The sequence below is a fragment of the Marmota marmota genome, unplaced genomic scaffold (genome assembly GCF_001458135.2).
Source record: "Marmota marmota marmota unplaced genomic scaffold, marMar, whole genome shotgun sequence".
NCBI classification, from domain to species: Eukaryota; Metazoa; Chordata; class Mammalia; order Rodentia; family Sciuridae; genus Marmota; species Marmota marmota.
This window is the reverse complement of record NW_026000082.1, coordinates 2,659,302-2,682,441: the sequence shown is the minus strand read 5'-3', so window position 1 is coordinate 2,682,441 and position 23,140 is coordinate 2,659,302.

Here is a 23,140-nt window from a genome sequence, read left to right as displayed (position 1 = left end):
TGGGTGAGGTCAGCTCTTCAGATCTCATGTCTTTGGCCCAAATAATTTGGAAGTCCCAAAGTCTTTTGACAATAAACTACAACTCTCAGAACTCCTGGGGTCAGCAAAAGAATGGGTGTTGTCAATCATCAAGAATTTCTGGGACCCCTTCCCCCAAAGCTGCCCCACTTTCCCCAAATGGAGGCAGCTGAGAAAACAGGTGTAGGAGCAGGGGACAGGAGCTCAAGAGATGGCCACCTTCCTGTTCTCTCCCCTCAATTTGAGGATTGCCCCTCCCAGGCCCCAGGAGCCCCCCCTACTGTTGATACTCCTTCTCTTCCACTCCTACCCCCCTTTCTTCACCCAGAGGTGCAAAATTCCTAGGGGTGGGGAGAAGAGTGTTGGGAAGAAACAGGGGCCCAGGCCTCAGTGGAAGCTCTGGGAACCAGCTCCAAGAAGGAAGGAACACAATGGCCTCATCTCATCTTGGGAGCAGAAGACTCGGCCCTGACTCGGATCATGAGGGTATGCAGGAACCTGGAGGTGAAGGCCAGCTCAATCTGGGGGGCTGGACCTAAAGTGTGGATAGTGAATGGAGGAGGAGAATGGGGTGGGTGGGAAAAGGGTTCCCAGTTTGCAGGCCATGGCCAGTTTCCCCAGTAGCACCCAGATAGCGGCAGGAACAAGGCAAGGGCTCCTCTTGAAACACTGGGGGCTACAGACTATGGGGGAGTCTGGGGGGCGGGGAGAAGAATTAATAGTGTGGTCTTGGCCTGGCCTCCCCCAGCCATTGCTGGTCTCCTGGGAGAACCCACCCTGCCTCCTAGGTGGGAGGCTGACTACTGCAGGCCCTTCTTCTCTCTGCAGGTGGCTGCACACCCTTTTTAAACTTTAACTTTTGAAATGACTTCAAGATCACAGGTAAGACACAAAAGCGCTTAAAATTTTTACGTTTCCTTTACTGAAAGTTTTCAAATGCTAACATTTTACGATGCTCACTTTTTTGTTCTCCTTTCTTTTCTAAACCACTTGAAATAAGTTACATGCATGAATTCCAATTGCCCCTAAATACTTTATTGTATATTTCTTAAAAACAAGGATGCCTTTTTCCTATATAACCAGAATACAGCCATTAAAATCAGAGAATGAACATTGGTATAAGGCTACCATCTATCCATAAAATTCTTCAAAATTTGCTGATTGCCCAATAATTTCCAGGAACCAATTTGATATCCTGCATTACATTTTGCTGTCATTTCTTTTTAGAGACTCCTTTAATCTAAAATAATTCTTCAATGTTTTATTTTTTTTATGACTTTGGCATTATTTGAAGAGAACAGGTTGGAGCCCTTGTATTTGCCCCTCAACTTATATCTATCTGATATTTCCTTATGATTGGCTTCAGCTTGTATAATTGTGTCAGGAATATTCCAGGAGTGATGTCAATCAAAAAATGACAACATCAATGTACCTCATTATTGGTGACTGAGTGGATCACTCAGTTAAACAGGTGTCTGCCAACTTTCCTCAGGGTAAAAAATCACTATTTTTCCTTTGTAATTAATAAGTATTTTATGGAGAGATTCATTGAGACCAGGGGATATTTCTTTCCTTGTCAACTTTTAACTTACTACTAGAGCAACCCGTGCTATTTCTTGCCTGAATCAACACTCACTATGATGATTCTCAAAGAGTGATTTTCTAAATTCATCACTCCTTTACACTGATTAGTTGGCTTTATTTTAAGAAAGTTTTCCTATTTATTTATTTATCTATCTATCTATCTATCAGTACTGGAGATGGAACCCGGGGGTGCTGTACCGCTGAGCTATATCACTAGTCCTTTTTATTTTGTTTTGAGACAAGGTCTCACCAAGTTGCCCCAGCTGACCTCAAACTTGTAATCCTCCTGTCTCGACCTCCCCAGTAGCTGGGATTAGAGGTATGAGCCACCATGTCTGGTTCACAGTCATTTATTTTTGTCAGTATGGTCACATGTATTCTAATTTTATTTGATGAGTTATAATCTGTTACTATCATTATTAATTTTGGTGCTCACTTTGGTCAGATCTGATCTAAAGCTGTTCCTTTGACCTGGTTCCTGTGTTCCTTTGACATGTTGCCTAGGTTCTTTGAGTAAGTCCTTACACAATGTTTTCCATTGGGGACTCAATTACATAAATTTTAAGAATAAAATTTATTTTTACTTTATTTTTTTAATTAATTAATTTGTTTTGAGGTGCTGGGGATGGAACCCAGGGCCACAAGCATGCTAGGCAAACACTCTGATTGGAAGCAGAAAAGGAAAGAAGGAGAAGAGGAAGGAAAGATGGTATGCAGAGACCATAAATGTGTGCCTCATGCTAGCATAATTAAAGGTAAATAGCAGGTATTTGCAACCCATAAAAGGTCTGTCAGGCTGGGGCCGGGGCTTAGAGGAAGAACGCTTTCCTAGTATGCGTGCGGTATTGGGTTTGTTTCTCAGAACCACATAAAAATAAAATAAAAGTATGTGTCCACCTACAACTAGAAAATAAATGTTAAAAAAAGTCTGTCTCCCCAAATCTCTGCAAAAATTGCTGAGAATATGGTCTGATTCATCATATATGCCAGAAAAGTAAATTCTATTCCAAATTATTTTTATTATTTTTCTAAAATTTTCTTTCTCTACAAAATTGGAATTGGCCACCTCAATTCAGTTCTTCCATTGACTTGATTAGAGCATTCAGATCATCTCAAGACTAGAACAAATTTGAAGAGACTTGATTTAACAGTAAATACAAGAACATTTGTCAGGGCATTTTGCATTCTTTTTTGTTATTAGAAGTTGATTTTTCTATTGGAAAGATTTTGGTGTGAATTAGTTTTTGTTTGTAGATTTCTAAAAGGCTTGGCATGTGTCAAAGATTTCTCAGCATTACTTGTGTTAAAGATACCTGTGATGCTGCCTCTCTAGGCCAAGGTACTCTCAGTAAATGCAGAAAATTATTTATTTATTTATTTATTTACTTACTTACTTATTTATTTCGGTGTTGGGGTTTGAACCGGAGGTTTTGTGCATGCAAGGCAAACACTCTGCCAACTGAGCTATATCCTCAGCCCCAGAAAACTATTTTTAATGCAACATTTGATGACAATTGTGCATGTCCATTAAAATGAAATTAGTCTGGGAGGAAGTTTGTAAAGGCAGGAGGCTGAGTACTAGGGAGACTATGCCCCTGAGGACCTTTGCTCCCTCTTGGCTGAATGTAACCAGAATATTTCTTTAGTGGATACCAGAGAATAATGGAAGTTTCTCAGAAGACATTGTGTTCTAGAGTGGGACGAGGAAGAGAAAGTAGATCAACTAAAACACTGGCCCCCAAAGCACTCTAAAAACCCGTAAATAAAAGAATAATGAAAAAGAATGAGCAATTAGAATCATGTCGATGGCTGAAGGACTGCTTGTTATGAAATACTAAGCAGCTCTCATTCCTACAGTACATGCTAGACACGTCTCTAAGGCCCAGGGAGCATGTCTTCAGACTCAGCTGCTTTTCGCACCTGGTCATAACCATGACTTGGCCAGCTGCACTTCCTTCCCAAATCAGGTATTCCTCCCTGCCCTGCCTCTCCAAGTCCCCCTCAGCATTCCAAGAGGATTTCCAGTGCTACTTCTCTGATCCATCCAGGCCAGAATTATCTCTGCCATTTAGAAATCCCATTGGCAGACTTAGGAGGGGATCATTGAGAGCCACCTGAGGGTCTGTCCACCACAGATGCATCTCACAGACACAATGATTTAAAAAACCCACAAAAGTTTAGACCATAGGATTCCATTTATGTGATTTTCAACAGTAGTTTGAATGAATTCATGGTAATAAAAGACATAATTCCTGTATCTAAGGAGGAACAGCAACTAGGAAGAGACATAATGAAGACTTCTGAGGTATTGAAAGTATTTTAGATATTGGTGGGTATATTTTGACTTGGTGGTAGTTACATGAGTGCTGGTGTTTGTAAAAATTCATTAATTGCACACTTAAGATCTGGGCACTTTATGTATATTATAATTAATTTAAAATTTTCTAACATGCCTTATGGCTTTGGAATAATACAATCTTTGGTTCAAATAATTGTATCATTTTACTATCTAAGAGAAATGTCCATTCTTCATATCTATGAGTCTTGAATGCTCAGGGGCTAATTGTAAGGATAAAATGAGTCAGTTTTACAAAATTCTTGATATATTGTTTGGCAAAGAGTACAATATTCTAGAAATGGTAATGGTACTTATTATTAGCAGTGCTACTATTACTATATTAATCAGTTATTAAGTTACTATCATTAGTTAATAGATTAGCATTATTGAGGATTATCAATTGATAATTAATTGTATCAATAAAACATTTGTATTCATATAAGAACAGAAAAAGCATTTGGGAAAGAGAATGCTATCTTAGATATATATGACTGGCAAAAGCAAATTTCCTCCCTGAAATGTAAAGAGTGCACATCATCAATTGATCAGACCATTCATTTCTTCTGAGTTTAATAACTCAAAATCCCTCTGAACGAACCCCGTATGATGTGGCACATGCCTGTAATCCTAGCTACTCAGGAGGCAGGAAGATTGCAAATTTGAAGATAGCCTGGGTAATTTAGTGAGAATGAATGAAGTTGTTTTGTTGTTGTTGTTGTTGGTAGAGTGATTGATTAACGTATGTGAGACCCTGGCCAAAAAAAAAAAAAAAAAAAATCCTTTCCAAAATGCACTCCTAGCAGATAATACTTATCAAGAGGAGATGGTAATAGAGATGAACCTCTTTATCAATTCTAGATTATAATCTAAATAAAAGGCAAAGGTAGTATGCAATTGAATGCTTGATAAGCCTTCTCTGATGATGTATATCCTGTAAGCTGTGTGATTAACTGTCCTCATGAAAGGAGAAAGTATAAAGGAACTATAATTTAAAGGAGTTTTCATTAAAACTAAGCCTTCAAGCAGATAGTAACACCAGGATCATTGGTAACCAGAGCCTTGGGTATAGGGCAAGGAGCTGGTGTGGTTTAGAAAAGCTGGAGCTAAGTATGACTTTCCATGGAAAAAGAGCAAATAAGTGCAGAACCTGGAAACCAAAGCACAAAGCAAGACTATAGGTCTATAGCAGCTTAACACAGGAATAAGCCCAGTAAATCAAAGCCAATTTAATGTTAGAGCCAGAACAAGTAGCGAAGCCAGGGCCAGGGCATATAAAAGAAGCAAAGTCAAGACTGTCATTAGGCCCCAAACTGGGAAGATGAAGGAATCAGGAAAACACATCTGGGAGGGCCAACAAAATTGGACATACTTAATTTGTGATACCTGCTGAACATCTAAATAGAAAGAGCAAGGACATTCAGACATTGTAAACTGAGGAGGCTGGAACAGGAGAAAGACTGCCAAGGTACGGAAAGGCCTATCTCTGAGTCAGACTTCCTGGGAAAATAGACCCATGACTGAGCCCTGAGACCCTCAACATATCATCAGAAAGAAAAGGAAAAGCAGAGGACACTGAATAGAAGTGGAGAAGCCACTAAATTAGGAAAACATCAGTAGCTGATGGGCCAAAAAAAAAAAAAGAGAAGAAAGGAAAAGAAAGAGGAAATAGTGAAGAAAATGTTGTCAGAAAGTTGTCTGAGTGCTATCAAGACATCAATTAAAGGCTAAACATTTGCGGGGCTGGGGATGTGGCTCAAGCGGTAGCACGCCTGGCATGCGTGCGGCCCGGGTTCCATCCTCAGCACCACATACAAACAAAGATGTTGTGTCCGTGGAAAACTAAAAAATAAATATTAAAAATTCTCTCTCTCTCTCTTTAAAAAAAAAAGGAAAAAAAAGCTAAACATTTGCCGCTGCATTGTGCAAGGTAAAGATCACTGACCACCTTGGCAAGGGCTTCTCCAAAGTCTTATTTAGAGTGAGCTATAGAGAGATCTGGAGTGGCTGGAATTAGAAGAGAAAACACATCAAGAGTTCTATGAACTGTGAAATGTCACATGTAGAATAATTTTGTCACAACTGGTCATTATGGTAAAAATTACTTAACCTTAGTGCTTAAGGCTTGTTGGTGTAGATAAATGAATATTTAGTAGATAAAAATTTTCAGCTTAGGCGGGTATGGTGGTGCACACCTGCAATTCCAGTGACTTGAGGCTGAGGCAGGAGGATGGCAAGTTTCAGGCCAGGCTCTCAGCAATTTAGCGAGGCCCTATCTCAAAAAAAAAAAAAAAAGGGTTGGGGATGTGGCTCAGTGGTTAAACACAGCTGGGCTCAACCCCCCAGTACCAAAAGGAAAAAAAAAATGTCAGGGGCGTGTGGTAGTTGGTTGGTGAGAGGCAGAGCACAACAGACACAAATCTTACCAACACATTAAGATTACAAAAACGAGCTGAGGGTGTAGTGGTAAAGCACTTGCCCAGCACATGTGAGGCAATGGGTTCAATCCTCAGCATCACATAAAAATAAATAAATAAAATTAAGTTAAAAAAATAAAGAATGCAAAAACAATTTCATTTATTCCCTCTGTTCCAAATTTCTGTGCTTTATTAGGAAGTGGCTGGAAGTGGTTGACAAGTGCAGTAAATACAAGAAAAACAGGTCATTAAAGTGGAATTGATGCGTATGTAGATGTAGAATTTGTACATTTGTAGGCCCAAGTATAAACATAAGCAAAAATTAATCATCTTCAAATTTTCTTTAACATTTGGTTCATTAGAAACCATTGAATCTTCTTGCAGATATTAAATTTGATAATCCATCTAACAATTGGTAGGATAAAGGCAATTACAGACTTTTTATGAACCCACATCATTTACTAAAATATTGTTGAGACCCAGGTATATTGGTTGTCACCCGTCATCTCAACTACTTGAGAGGCTGATGCAGCAGGGTGACTTGAGACACAAGTTTGAGACCAGCCTAGGCAACATAGCAAGACCACTGTGTCAAAAACAAATACATGCCTACTGAAAGGTCCTCTGAACTAATAATCTCTACTAGTAAATGTAGTCAAGTTAAATATTTCATTGCACAAAACTCAGAATATGTGAGAGACTTTGACCTTGTAATTTTTTTTTTCTGATGAACTTTAAGTTCCTCAGCGGGACAAAAGGAAAAAATACACTTAAATACATCAAGCAACAACACTTCTCAGTTAAGTAAGTCTGTTTAGCTTAAACTTACTCTTTAGGGTAAATACCTGTCAGGAATGTCCTCCTTTCCCCCATCTTCCAAGGTAAGCCTTGCTTGGAAGATAACTTACCTGTCTGCTGGTGTTAGAAGGGTACCTGGTCCCCATCCAATTATCTGGGTCTTTGCCAACCTTGGATGCTGGTGGCTGTTCTGTTCTTGTCTCTGGCATCTGACTGGTACCCACTATGACAGCATTCAGCTAAAGAAACATCTGGTCTATTCAGCGATGGCTTCAGCTGATAGTGTCCTCATGTATTCCTGTCTCTGGAGCTGGTGGCATCTTGCTGCAGGCTCTCAGATAGCCCCATTATACATGCCCTCCGAGAATATTCCCCCTCAAGCTCTAGGCTTTAGGAATATGCAGAGGCAGAACCAGGGCACCTCTGCTTCCTCCCGGTAGGCATATCCCACAACGTGTTGGGGAGCTAGTGGACATGATTATGCCCAGCTATCTTCCACAGCTTTTTCTAAGTCCATAGGAAACCTAGGAATACTCTCCTTGCCAACCTGATGAAACCAGAGAGCTGTGGCATCTCCCATCTTGCCATGCCTTTCTGCCGTATCTGTCTTACAGCTCAGTGGTGGGTCCTTCCCAAAGAAACAAGGACAAGCCCCCAGATTTATGTCTCCATAGACTCACCTGCTTGTTTTCCTGCAACTCTAGAGCCCTGCACATTGGGGTTTCAGGCCATAGCAGGCAGCCAGGCACATAGTTTTCACCTCCTTACTTGGCCATACTCCACTCCTCTAAGCCCCTACTTCTCAGTGTCAGGAGGACTCTTCTTAAGGGCTTTGCCACAATCTCCTCATCTCCAAGCTGATTTATATGACCCTTTTCCTGGAGTCAGAATGGCAAAAGAAAACTGATAAAACAAGAAAGGAAATCCCCTGGGAGATTTTTTTTGGGGGGGGTTTTGTTTGTTTGTTTGTTTGTTTTAGGAAACATAATTTAAATTTTCTCCAAAGAACTGAATACATGAGAGATTTCTTGTTCTCGTGGACCTTGCAAGCTAATCAGAGAGAAGAGCTGGTGTGCAAAAGATGGAATAATGCACAAACTGCCTGCAAGTTGCAGGTACTGGGGCTGCTCAGGGGTCAGCTCAGCTGGCTGCAGAGCTGAGCTGGGTGGAGGGCAGCAGGAGAAGCCTCCCTGAACCCCACCGCTATGGAGCAGCCGGACTCCATCAGGTGGCAATTGAGAAGGTTGCCCAGGGCCTCCTTGGAGAACTCTGGGCAGCTTTAAATTAACTTGATTCTTTTTTTCTTACTGAGTGGTCCTGCCTTGAGCTGAAGGAATTTGGAGGCAGACAGTCATTTTGTAAACTGATAGATGCAAACTGACTTGGCCCAGTGGAAAATATCAGTTATTACTCACATCGTACTTTCAGCTTAAATGTTAACAAACATGGGACACATTCTATTTAATACTTTTCCAGAAAGGAACTTGAGCTTTCAAGGTCCATTTAGACTTTTTCCTATGAAGGAATGTCCTTGTAGAGAGCTATGTGCCTATGGCTTATATTTCAATCATTTTTGCTTAGGAATTTGTTAGTGTGGTGATTGCAGTTACAGATATAACTGAGGCAATTAGATTTCCTTACTTTGATAAAAAATTAATTCTTCTGTTTGTATTTATTCTTTTTTTTTAAATATTTATTTATTTTTTTAGTTATCGGCAGACACAACAACTTTGTTGGTATGTGGTGCTGAGGATCGAACCCGGGCCGCACGCATGCCAGGCGAGCACGCTACCGCTTGAGCCACATCCCCAACCCCCTGTATTTATTCTTTATTCACTGAGTTGGGCTAATATGTTATAATGGCTAAAAGGAAAAGAAAAATGAAGACAATATGTATGCCTATATTTACATACATAGCACACATATGTATATATGTCTGTATTTATATGCAAATACTTGCATGCATAGTGTCTCTCTAAAACATAGGTTTGTGGTTACCTGTGTGTAGGGATGAAAAACATACATTTCTTTGGGTAAATGTAAAAGTCCTGAGTTTCATAATGAGGATCGAGCTACACATCCTATTTGATGCAAGTATAATGTTTTGTGTCTTTGAACTTTTGCGTCCTTTAGCCTGAAATGTTCTTCCAATATCCCTCACTTCTCAAACTCCAACTATTCTTCAAGAACCAGTTCAAGATCTACCCCTTCATTATGCTGCTAATGTGCTGAATTTCACAACAGTATTTCTTGTAAGTGTGCTTTCATTATTTTATATACCTGTCTCCCCTCCTAGACAATGAGCTCTTTTGAGTACAAGAACAGGTTCTCATTCATGTGTGCTTTGCTCCAGACCCTAGCCCTTGGGCACATACTAAGCACTCAATAAATATTTTATGTATGAGAGAATGTGGTCCTTGAATAATAATTAAGACTTTGATGTGAAGGGAGGTAAAGGGCTCCCCTATCCCAGGGTGGGAAGACACCTTGAGGAAGGCTGGAACCTTTCTCTAAGACAGAAGTTAAAGGACATCAGCCTGCTATGGGGAGGCATATGGAAGACGGAGGCTACCTACATGGGTAGCAAAGAGTGAGGTCATATAATAGCTTTTGTGACTAGACCTTTGGAAATCAACATGGTAAAATGATTACTTTTTGAAAGAAAAAAATCCAGAAGATGTTCAAGCTTTTTGAAAGTTGGATATAAAGGCAGTAGCTTGGAGTTGAATACTGTTCACTTACCACCTGACCTTGGCAGGTTATATAACTTCTGGGGTCCTCAGTTTCTTCATTTGTAAGCAGAGAGGAGGAAGGAGAGTAGTAACTGCCCAACAGGGTGAGGAGGAAATGAGAAATTTTATTTAATGTACTGTGTATGTTAATTTGAATCAGAGCCTGATCAGGAAATCTGCAACTGCTTCCAAGTATTCAGCATAGAGGAAATTTAATGCAGGGAATTAGTTAAATGGAGTCTGGAGGACTGAAAGCCAAAAAAGTATGGTGAGAAAACTCAGAGATCCACCGCAGCAGGAAGCAACCCCCATCCGGAAAGGGAGAGGATAGTGCTGTGGAGCCTGAGAGCTGAGGTCACCCAACGAAAGAAAACCATGTCTAGCAAGAACTGGAACTGTGGAGGAGACGCACCTGTTGCCAGGAAGATGCCAACTACAGCAAGAGGAGAGTGAGAAATACTTTGGCTCCTTTGCCCTCTGTTCTTCCTCTCCTGATAGAAAAAGCAAAGCAGTGGTGCTGGGTGTGGTGGCGCATGTCTATAATCCCAGCAGCTTTGAAGGTTGTGGCAGGAAGATTGTGAGTTCAAAGCCAGCCTTAGCAACTTGGCAAAGCCCTCAGCAACTTAGTGAGACTCCATCTCTAAATAAAAAATAAATAAAGGGCTGGAGATTTGACTCCGTGGTAAAACACCCCGGGTTCAATCCCCAGTACCAAAAAAAAAAAAGCAAACAGTGTATAGGAATTTAGATAAATGGAATTCAAACCAGACACACAATTCATTAGCACAATCAGTTGGGATTGGTTTTGGACATGAGATACAGAAAAATCAAAATGAGAAATCTCAATAAGCTAGACATTTGTGTTTCTCATGTAAAAGCTCAGGCAGGGGATTTAGGGCTGTTATGGCATTTGATCTTGACAGAGACACAGGTGTCATCCATCTTGATACTCCTTCATGTGCCCTTGAGCTCAAGGGCCCAAAGGGTACAACTGTGTTTCAGGAGATAGGATGGTGGCATGGACAAAGAAAAAGAGAAGAGCACCTAGATATTGCCTGGTCAAGCAGAGAATTTTGAAATGTGGATTATGACTCAGAAGGGGATCATTACATCAATATAATGGTTAACTTTAAAAAAATGAAAGAGACAACATCATAGTGTACCACACAGAAGATATATTTCTGCTTAAAACTTTTGTTTCAGAAATTTAAATCTGAGTGTGTATGTGATAAATACATAATATACTCTGTATCTCTTATGACAAGAATGCCATAAAAAAATCAAAGCCACCAATGGAACAGAATAGAAGACAAAGAGACCCACATAAATACAGTTATCTCATAGTAGACAAAGGCACCATAAACGTACACTGGAGAAAAGATAGTCTCTTCAGCAAGTGGTGCTGGCAAAACTGGAAATCCATATGTAGCAGAATGAAATTGAAACCCAATCTCTCAGCCTGCACAAAACTCAACTCAAAGTGGATCAAAGACCTAGCATTAGACCAGAGACCCTGCACCTATTAGAAGAAAAAATAGGCCCAAATTTCCATCATGTCAGCTTAGGAACTGAATTCCTCTACAAGACACCTAAAGTACAAGAAGTAAAATCAAGAATTAATAAATGGGATGGTATCAAGTTAAAAAGCTTCTTCACAGCAAAGGAAACAATCAAGAATGTGAACAGAGGGGACTGGAGTTGTGGCTTAGTGGTAGAGCATTTGCCTAACATGTGTGAGGCACTGGGTTCGATTCTCAGCACTGCATATAAATAAATGAATAAAATAAAGGTCCATCAACATCTAAAGAAATAAAAAATTAATAATAATAATAATAATAATAAAGTGTAAACAGAGCTGAGCATGGTGATGCCTGCTTGTAATCCCAGTGGCTTGGGAGGCTAGGAAAATTGTGAGTTCAAAGCCAGCCTCAGCAATTTATCAAAGTCCTAAGCAACTCAATGAGACCCATTCTCAAAATAAAATACAAAAAAGGGCTGGGTATGTAGGTCAGTGGTAAATGCCCTAGTTCAATCCTCAGTACCAAAAAAAAAAAGAAAGAAAGAAAGAAAGAAAAAAAAATGTGAACAGAGAGCCTACAGAATGGAGAAAAATCTTTGCTACCTGTACCTAAGATAGAACATTAATCTCCAGGATATATAAAGACCTCAAAAAACTTAACACCAAAAGACCAAATAACCCAGTTAATAAATGGGCTAAGGAACTGAACAGATACTTCACAGAAGAAGAAATATAAATGATCAAAAAAATGTTCAATATCTCTAGCAATTAGAGAAATGCAAATTAAAATTACACTGAGATTCCATCTCACTCAAGTCAGAACAGCAATTATCAAGAATACAGGTATCGGGCTGGGGATGTGGCTCAAGTGGTAGCGCGCTCGCCTGGCATGCGTGCGGCCCGGGTTCGATCCTCAGCACCACGTACAGACGAAGATGTTGTGTCTGCCGAAAACTAAAAAATAAATATTAAAAATTCTCTCTCTCTCTCTCTCCCTCCCTCTCTCACTCTATCTTTAAAAAAAAAAAAATACAGGTATCAATAATGTTGGAAAGGATGTGGGGAAAGAAGTACACTCATACATTGCTATTGGGTCTGCAAATTGGTGAAACCACTCTGGATAGCAATATGGAGATTCCTCAGTAAAGTTAGAATGGAACCACCATTTGACCCAGCTAGCCACTCCTCTGTGTATATCCAAAGGACATAAAATCAGCATACTACAGTGACGCAGCCACATCAATGTTTACAGCAGTTCAATTCCTAATAGCTAAGCTATGGAATCAAACTAGGTGCCCTTCAACAGATAGATGGATAAAGAAAATGTGGTACATATACACAATGGAATATTGCTCAGCCATAAAGAATGAAATTATGGCATTTGCTGGTAAATGGATGGAACTAGTGAATATTATGCTAAGTGAAATAAGTCAATCCCTAAAACCAAAGGTAGAATGTTCTATCTAATATGTGGATGCTAACACTCAATAAGAGAATGGGAAAGGAAGAATAGAAGTTCATTGGATCAGACAAAGGGGAATAAAGGAAAGGGAGGGAGATGGAAATAGGAAAGACAGTAGAATGAATTGACGTAAATTTCCTATGTTCATATATGAATACACAACCAGTGGAACTCCACATCATGTACAACCACAAAAATGGGAAGTTATACTCCATGTATGTGTAATATGTCAAAATGCACTCTACTGTCATGTATATCTAAAAAGAACAAATAAAAAATTAAATTAAATTAAAAATAAGTAAATATTCTTTAAAAATTCAAAGCCACTGCTATAAAGAACGTTTCTAGAAACTGCTCTGCTTCTGTTTCATCCCATTGGGTGTACAAAACTGTAGGAAGAGAAATGTGCTCTGTTTTAGGAAACCATTTTACAAAAAAAGCTGGGGAAGACTGGGAGTATCTGGGTATGTAGTTCAGCAGTCAAGCACTTGCTTAGTGTGTGCAAGGCCCTAGGTTTACTCCTCGGGACCTAAGAGAGAGGGCCTTCATATCCCAAATACCTGGGAATCTACCACATACACAGCCATTATTGTCTGTTGTTATTGTCACTGTTGACAGTTCTTGTTGACTAAAAACCAACCCTCTCAGGGAGTTTAACACAGTGATGACAAGTTGGTGCCTAAACCCACAAGGTCTGTGGGTGAATCTTATTTTGTCTTTTCGTTTTCTCCTCTACAAAATGAGGATAATAATAGTGTCTCCTTCATCAACTTTTTGTCAGCACCAAATGAGGATGGGAATCCCTGTGTTTAGCAGACACTGCACATGGCTCTTAGGAGGAGGTCTGTGGTGCCAGCTGTGGACATCAGCCCCAGAGCCCTGAGGCAGCATGTGAGGGAGAGCGTCAGGGCAGAGGTGCACTGTTCCCAGCCAATGTCTATACTGATCCAGAAGTAGTTGTCAGATTTTAAGTAAGCCACCTCTGCTTTATAGAAGTAGACAGGACTAGGACAGTAGAGAACTGCAAAACTACCAGGAACTTCTCAGGAAGAAAGTAAAGGGCACTGAAAGGGTTGAAACAGAGTTGGGGTAATAACCCCTGATAGGCCTGACATATGGGGAGCCCTACATTCATTCATTCACCATTGGATGGATGAATGAATGAATGAATGAATGACCAAAATAAGGAAGGCTATGAACAGAATTCCTTTTGTGTGTGGTGGTGACGGTAATGGAGCAGGTGGGTATTTGGGATTGAATCCAGAGATACTCTCCCACCAACCTTCATTCCCAGCCCTTTTTATTTTTTATTTTGTGACAAAATCTCACTAACTTGCAGAGGTTGATTTGGCAATCCTCCTGTCTCAGCCTCCAGAATAGCTGGGATTACCGGTGCTAAATAGATTTTTGATTGTGACATAAACTTAACTTTTCTCCTGTTGCTGATGTGGTGTGGGAAGACAATGTTATATAAATAAGAAATCACATTTATCTTGATCGTGTATTCCAAAAGAAAATTGTTATTGAACTCTTCATTAAAATTGCACAACTTTTTCTCTTACCGTCTACATATTATGATTAGTCTTTTAACACTAATTAAACACCCGCCATGTGCTAAGTGATAAGCAGAACATGTGAATAATATGGTTTTTGCTCTCCTGGTGATGGGAAGAGAAACTCAGCAGAAAACTCAATAGGGTGAAGATGAATTTGACATTTTAATATTAATCTTTACTGGCTAGAACTTTGGGAGAAAGTTGAAAAGCCTCCTTATATGGAAATTTTTAAAAAGGAATAAATTTTTGCCTATCAAAGAAGAAAACATATGGTTTATATAGCTTTCTTCTGCATCTTCAAGGAATATCATGTGTCTAAAGAAGAGGTCATGTTAGGTACGACATGTGTCCCACATGGCCAATTATCTGCCTGAACCCTGTAAGTATGCACTATGGTATTTCTGTAAACATTTAATAATCTCCATGATGTAGTCATTCATTCATTTATTCACTAATGTACTTATCCATACATTCTTTAATTCTATAAATGTTGATTAAGCTCCCACTATGTATCATTTGCTGCTGAGAGATGAAATATTAAAAAAGCTTCAGAGAAGTTGCTTTTCCCCTAAGGGAAGTGACTATACTCTAAGAAAGCATGCAAGGGCTAACATGTGCCATGCAGAGTGAAAAGGTGATTCCTGGTGCAGGCTAAGGGAGCATCAAGAAGTGGCTTCTACCTTTGCTTGATTTTCTCGGGGGTGGGGGGTTGTCCAGCTGTTATGATTTGGATTTGAGGTGACCTGCAGAATCTCTTGCTATTGCAGAAATATTCAGATAAAATTATAGGATTACGAGAGCTGTAACCTAATCAGTCCATCCTAGTTTGAAGTGACTGACTGGATAGTAACTTTAGGCAGGTAGGGCATGATTGGAGAAGGTCAGTCACTGGAGATATGCCCTGGAAGGGTGCATCTTACTGTGGCCCCTTCCTCCTCTCACTCTGTGCTTCTTGACCCCACTATAAACTGACCCATTTTCCTCCACTAGGTCTTTCCACCTCACCTTGGGTTTGGAGCCACCCATCCATGGACTGACACCTCTGAAACTATGAGCCCCAAATAAACTTTCCCTCCTCTAAGTTATTCTTGCTGGTTGTTCTGGTCACAGCAACCATAAAGCTAATTAAAATAGAAATTAGTACTAAGAGTGGGGTCATTGCTGTGATTTACCTAACTACAAGGTTCAGAAGCCCTTGGAAATGGTTTGTGAAAGGAATTTTTGAAAAGTTTGGAAAGGCAGGCTGGAAATTTTTTAGAATGTTGTAGGTAAAACCTAGTGGGTAATTCTGGTGGGAGTTCAGAAGAACAGAATGCCAGTAGGAATGGAGGCTCTGCTCATAATATTTCAGAGAGAGTGGAGGACTATTGGAAATTGGACTAGAGGCCACTCATAGTGATGAACTTGTTTATTTTTTCCCTATGTCTGGAGATTTTGTGTGAGGCTGAAAAGTGATGGACTAATTAATCTGGTGAAGGAAATTTCAAGGCAGCATAGTATTCAGTTAGTGAATGGATATTGCCGAGAACTTTTGGACAGGCTTACTATAAGAATCAGGAGCAGAAAACAGAGCTAATGGATATTAAAACTTACAGTTTTTCCAGAAAAATATTTGCAAAACTGGGGCCTAGAAAGTTGTGCTTGTTGAAGTGATTATGTTCCCTACAGAGATGCTAAGTACTTTCTACAGGAGAAAATAGGAAAGATGCTTTGAGAAAACCTCAGGAGTTTGCAAGAACACACCCATTGTAGGCTTAAAGGTCTAGAAGAGCAAATTCCCTTAAGAAGAGATCATGTGGTGCCCTGCTCACACAGAGGTCCTAGAAAGTTTTTCATCTTGCTGAGGTCCACAGGCACTCAGAGGCTGCTGCAACTATGATATCAGGGGGCCCAGATAATGCACAAACTGGTAGCAAACCTGCATCATCCAGGTGATGCAGGTTCTGCAGGAATACAGGATGCTGAGTTAGAGTGTCATGAAGGTTTCCACCAAGATTTCAAAGGAAGGGCTGGGAGGTCAGGAAAAATGTAGCCGGGTCAGAGTCCTTATAGCCTATGGCCCCATCCCTACTTTCTTTGCCCCTACTACTCCCTTTTGGAACTGGAATATTTGCCCTGTGCTTCTGTATATTGGATATATGTAACTTGCATTTGAATCTTACAGGGGCTCACAGCCAAGAGTTTGCCTTGAGTCTCAGAGAAGACTTTCAACTTGGAATTTTGGACAATGCTGAAACTGTCGAGACTATGGAACTCTTGGAGTTGGACTAAATACATTATGCATTATGAGGTGGACATGAACTTTTGGGGACCAGGAATGGGATGTTCTGGTTTGAATATGAGGTCCCCCCAAAAGTTCCTATTAATGCAGAAATATTCAGAGGTAAAATGATTGAATTATGAAAGCTGTAACTTAAGCAGTCTGTCTTAGTTTGAATGGACTGACTGGGTAGTAACTGTGAGGTGTGGCTAGAGGAGGTGGGGTCGTTGGGCATATGTGCTGGAAGAATCAGGAGTCCTGTGGTCCCTTCCCCCTCTGCCTCTCTCTGCTTCCTGGCCCCACTATGAGATGAGCAGTTCTCCACTGGGCCCTTGCTCCATGATGTGCTGTCTCATCGTGGGCCCAGAACAATGGAATTGTTCATCTGTGGACTGATATCTCTGAAATCATGAGCCCCAAATAAACTTTTTGTTCTTTAAGTTGTTCTTGTTGGGTGTTTTGGTGATGGTGATGAAAAAGCTAACTTAAGCACCAGCTAAATCTCCAAAAATAAGAGATCCTTAGGTAGGTAGGAAAAAGAGATTCCAAGCAGATGAAACCACTGGACAGACAGGGAAGTGTAGAAGCAAGTCAGAGATTTGAGTAGCTTGTTTCAACTGAAGTACAGAATATAGGTGCATGGGGGCAAGAGGTTGGTTAGGGAAACAGGGAGAGATGTTAGATCCAGATTGTGCAAGTCCTTGTGTTATTAAAAATTTTCATTTCATCCTGAAGATAATGTGGGTTCACTGATAAATACATAATGGAGAATAAAATGATTTAATCAGGTTCAAAAAAGAGATCTAACAAATGACTTTAATTTCAACCTTCACACCCTCAGGTTGAACTTCGAATCTGCTCTCATATGAGAATGGCCAGGGAGGAAGCAGATCTGCCCAGTCTGTGCTATGAGTTGAGGGGAAAGATGACTAGTGCCAGAGGGTGAAAAATCCAAATGTGTGTGAGGGTAATACTGAAGGAGTGGGTCCAACATGGCTTATCAAACTCAGGAATGCTGAAGGTGAGAATCTGGAGTCAAGAGTGGACTTAAGTGGACCAGGGAAAACAGGAGTGATGAACAGCAAGTGAAATGCAAGTTCCCCTGGACTTGTTTGGAAGCTTCCCAAGGGTGTTAATACAGTGCTGGCAAGGGCTTACTCGGGCACTAAGGTTTCTTGAGCCCTGAGGACGTAAGTGAAGTCACAGTACATACTGCAGCAGGTATTCTAGAATTCCTCAATACTGTGGAACAAATGAGCACTGATCTGAAAGTGTGCACCATAGTGTCTGCCTTTCGTAAATTTCCTCACTGGGCGTTACCTGTTTTTGCAGCTGCTGATTCAGTATCTGTCTTTACCATGAAGCTGTAAGCTGCTAAGGGTATGCCTTGCTCCCTAGTTTGTACCAAAGTCCCTGGTGTGAGTCAGTGATAAAGAATTTTAAAATCTGAATTTGGTTTAAAATCTGAATCTGGTTTGCCCCATTTACCATAAAGTTACTCATATAATAACTCAAGTTCAAGTTGGCCAGATGACATTGATAAAATATAACATTTAAAGCATCAATGTTTCTGATCCTTCAGGCTATTTTGTGGTTAAGTTCCTCTAGGTTGGCTTTCATATGTGTGCTCATAAGCTCACTTTTCTGAATATTCGTTTCCTTCATGAAGTGGATTTGATCATAATACCAACCTATTGCCATACAGCATCATAATTTAGAGAGATGACCTGGATTTAAATAATGACACCATTACATGTTACTTCTGAAACTTTGGGCAAAATTTAGTCTTGTCTTAGACAGCTTCGGTTTTCTAATTGGTACAAAACAGGTTAGTTGGAAGGATAAAATAAAACAAAACATTTAACATGCTTGGGATAGTGCTAGAATTTAGAGCTCAATACATGTTAGCTATTGTTACTATGACTCACAGAGTTGTAGGGATTAAATGTGATTGTTCCATTTAAAACACAGTATCATGCGTAGAACCTAGTAACAACTCAAAAACTCAGCCATTAGTACTATTTCCATATATAGCTATAATTTCACTATTCAACTAGTGCCTGTGCGATTCGTTTGCTTTGTTCCTCTTCTCCTACTGCAGCCCCAATATGGGGTTTAAATTTTTCATTGCTGTTTCACTTTGTGTATTTCTGAGTCTTGCCTCCCTACCCAGTGGAAAAAAAATACCCAGAGAAAGTAGCACAGTGTCTTGCATACAGCAGATGATCATACCAACAGTTGCTTTGCTTTGATTTACTGATTTTTCTACTACACAGAAACTTCTTTTTTGAAAAATTTTAAACTTTGGTAAGATGAAAAGAGCTATGCTGCTCATGAAAAGAAATTATCACTTGACTTCAACATAAAGAAATGAGTAACTGATAGTTAATTCTTAGTGTGTGTGTGTGTGTGTGTGTGTGTGTCTGTTGTTTGTTTGTTTTTAGTACTAGGGATTGAACTCAGGGGTGCTTAACCACTGAGCCACATCTCCTGATCTTTTTATTTTTTATTTTGAGACAGAGTCTTACTAAATTGCTCAGGGCCTCGCTAAGTTCTCAGAGCCTAGCTAAGTTGCTGAGACTGGCTTTGAACTTGCCAACCTTCTGCCTCAGTCTCTGGAACAACTGGGATTACAGGTGTACACCACCACACCTGGTCTTGCTTCTTGCTTTCAAAGGTTACCCAAGTTATGTTTAAGTTATGACTACTGTGTTTATTATAAAGCCCCGAGGAATCTGGCTGAAGCTCTTGGTGTGTTTTTATTTTTTTGTTTTAAATAAAAACCTATATGAGACATTTCCTTTAGAAATTTCAATGGCCTCTTCAGAAATATTTAGGTACATTTTCGTTGTTAAGTTTAGCCACTGAATCTGTGGATCAGGATCCCTGTGTTAAATCCATCATCTGCAAATTAAAATGTAATCTTTCTAAGTCACTCTCCCACTTAAAAACCCCTTATGCCACCCCGTCGCTGACAGGAGAAAGCTCAAGTCCCTTGGCCAAAAATCAAGCCTTTGTTTTTACCAACAGCCTCATTTCCTGCCTCTTCCCACTGATGCTGTAGAAACCCCAAGTTTCTCGTTTTCTTCTTTGCTTGTATTGATCTTTGTATATTTTTGGAGTGCTTTTCTCTTCTCCAGGGTTGTTTTGTTTTTGTTTTTTTATTTCCCCCTGACTCATACCTATTTACCCTTGTTGACACTCCTCAGCTGTCATGTCCTCTAGGGATCCTTCTGTGACCTTCCTACTCAGTTACATTAAGTGCTTCCCAGAATAACAGGTACCTAACTGCCTCTCTCGATCTTCCCATATTATTTTATTAATACAGCAAGTATTTCTTGAGCATTTACTATGTGTCGGGCACTATTTTATACACTAAGGACATGTTGCCAAAGCACACAAAAATCATTGCCTTCATAGAGCTTAAAGTAAATAGAATAAGTAAGCAAATCTCTATTAATTAAAAATGAAACCACATAAGAACAATGAGAGGAGAGGTGGAGGCAGTTCCTGGATAATAGGGGTTATAGTCCTAACTGGAGTGGCCAGGGAAGATTTCCCCTCACATTTGAGCACAGACTAGGTGATGTGAGGAAACAATTTTCCATGTTTTTTTTTCTTGGGGGGGGGCGCCTTTTTGCATGCCTAGTGAGCAAGGTAATAACTGCCCTTTTGTTCTGAACTATATTTTCAAAAATGTTTGCTTAGTGAACAGTCTTGCCAGATAGAGATAGTGTCTCTCTTTGAAGCAAAGGGGAAATTTGCTTTCTGCCTAGTACATTAAAGATATCTCCTTCTAGGGCAGTGGGCACTTTTGTTTGCATTTCATTATAGAAGATTCGGGTTATCTAAGCTTGGGGTTCCTCTCCTTCAGTGCTGCCTGATGCATGCAGGTATCTCCTGGCTCTCTTCACATTGCCTGTGGGAGTCAGACCTTGGAGCCTAGGCATGGATGCTGATGCTTTGGATAATTTTGTTGCTGTGAGCACTAAGGTCCTTTGTCCTTAATGTGGGAATCTCATGTCTTCTGTCAGCATCCAAGAGGCTGTAGTGGACTGAATTGTTGACTTGCAAATAGGGTAAAAAGTCTCAAGTCCTTCATGGTTCTTGACAATGAAGTTCAGATACTTGGAGAAAGAATGTTCAAGACACAGGGAACAACAAGTAGTAAAAAGGCCCTGAGATACTTGCTGTAGGTAATATCATCTCTTAAAATTCTCTTTTAATCCCAGTGGCTTGGGAGGCTGAGGCAAGAGGATCATGAATTCAAAGCCAGCCTCAGCAAAAGTGAGGCACTAAGCAACTCAGTGAGACCCTGTCTCTAAATAAAATACAAAATAGGGCTGGAGATGTGGTTTAGGTGTCAAGTGCCCCTGAGTTCAATTCCTGGTACCCTTGGACCACCTCCCCCATTCCCCCCAAAAATCTCATTTCTGGACACTGTGGTGCACACATGTAATCCCAGCTACTTGGGAGGTTTAAGGCAGGAGGATCTCAAATTTGAGGCCAGTCTGGGCAATGTAGTGAGACCCTGTCTCAAAATGAAAAATAAAAAAGGGTTGGGGATGTAGCTTGTGTCAAGTTCCCCTGAGTTCAATTCCAAGTACCAGGGAGGAAAAATTCTGTCTTTCCCAGTGACTGTTAAGTTTTTAAGGACAAGCAATTGTATTCATCTTTGTACCTCTAACATCCAGCAAAATCATTGGTACATAGCAAATGCTCAAAAAGTGCTTGTTGAAATATATAGGAAAAAATAGTGATGCTTTGGATATAAAGGTGTTTCTTATGCCAGGATCCATGTTGCCAATTACTTTGGATTTTCTTTCCTTTTTTTTTTTTTTTTTCAGAGAGGTACACAATAAAATTGGCAAAAGAATTGAGTTTGGGGCTGGAGTTGTGGCTCAGCGGTAGAGCACTTGCCTGGCATGTGTGAGGCCCTGGGTTCAATGCTCAGCACCACATATAAATAAATAAATAATATAAAAGTTCCAACTAAAAAAATATTAAACAAAAAAGAATTGAGTTTGAAGTCATAAGTTTCCATCCCAGCTCTACCGCTTAGTAGTCTGTACATATGGTTAAGTTCCATACTTTCCTGTGAATAGATTTAGAAAAACCTTGTCTTCATACTTAAATGCTAGGATATAAGAAATATACTAAGGGCTCAGGAATGAAACATTGCTTGCCATATAGTAATACCCAACCCATGGTAATGTCTCAGAAACTTACATCTACTACTGTTATTCTATCTTCACTGGTCCCCAAATGGAAAGGAAATGGGAAATATGATGATTTGCAACATCTGCAGGAGAAATATGAAAACAGGGAGGATCTATTATAGGATTCAATTTAGATTATTAGCCATTTCCATTTATTTAATAATAAATCATAATTGCTGCCATTCGTATTCTCATAGAAGTTAACAACCCTGTGCTGAATTCTGCTGAGTTACTGGTTCTACTTTTCTGAGCTCCCTGAGTTCCTTATTAGTATAGTTTGCAGTCACTTATTGTTTTGTATGGGAGGTTTGACAGCAATATGGGACTGAGCATTTATTGCTAACTTGGGCCTTTTTTTTCACCTCAGAGTATACAAAGGAGAAACCTGGTGGCTTGGAGACTCCATTCCATATTTTTGGAAATCTAATTAAGAGTACCTCTATATAGTTTGACACAGAATTTTTCTTGGCAAATGTTTCAGTCAATCATTACGAGAAGGTAGCCTGTCACTGAAGTAGCTTTCCACCTCCTACATGTAGAAGAGCAGCCAGTTTAACGAGGACTCTTGGTTCATTCTTTGTTGCATTCAAGGAACAAAACTGTCAGTGCAGGGTTTTTTTTTGTTTTTTTTTTTGCACAGTATTAGTGATTCATAGCTTTTCCTAAATTTTTTCCAATTTTTGGTTCATCATTTCTTGAGTTTCTTACTCCAAGTGTAAAACTATGCTAGAGACTGTTCCAGTGACCAAAGTAGACACAGTAACTCAGAGTTAATTGTGCTGCAGATGGTGATAAACCACACCTGGAGAAACATCAAGATGGGAAAACATTTGCAGATGGACAATGCAGGGCTTCATGTTCAGTGCTAGAACTTCTGGAGAGGAAGCAGATAGTGAACTGTTATCTAGCTCAGTCATGAGCAAGGGCTACAGGAGCACTCTGGGGAGGAGGTAAGGCCATTAGAGAAGTTTCATGTTGGTCTATGGTCTTCTTGTTGTGACCCTTTTGCCAGTTTTTTTTTCCTCCATTGTTCCATTGCTCAAATAGCTGCACAGTTAATAGTGTCCTCTTTATATAGAACAAGCAATTGATCCTTTGATACATCATGACAAAATGGGGGAAAGATTCTACTATTAGTTGAACATGTGGATTGGATTTGGAATGGGAATGTTCTGAAACACAGTTAGTTTGGTTTGGTGATAGTCTCTGTAATGGGTCACAGGTCCTGTGCACTAGCCAC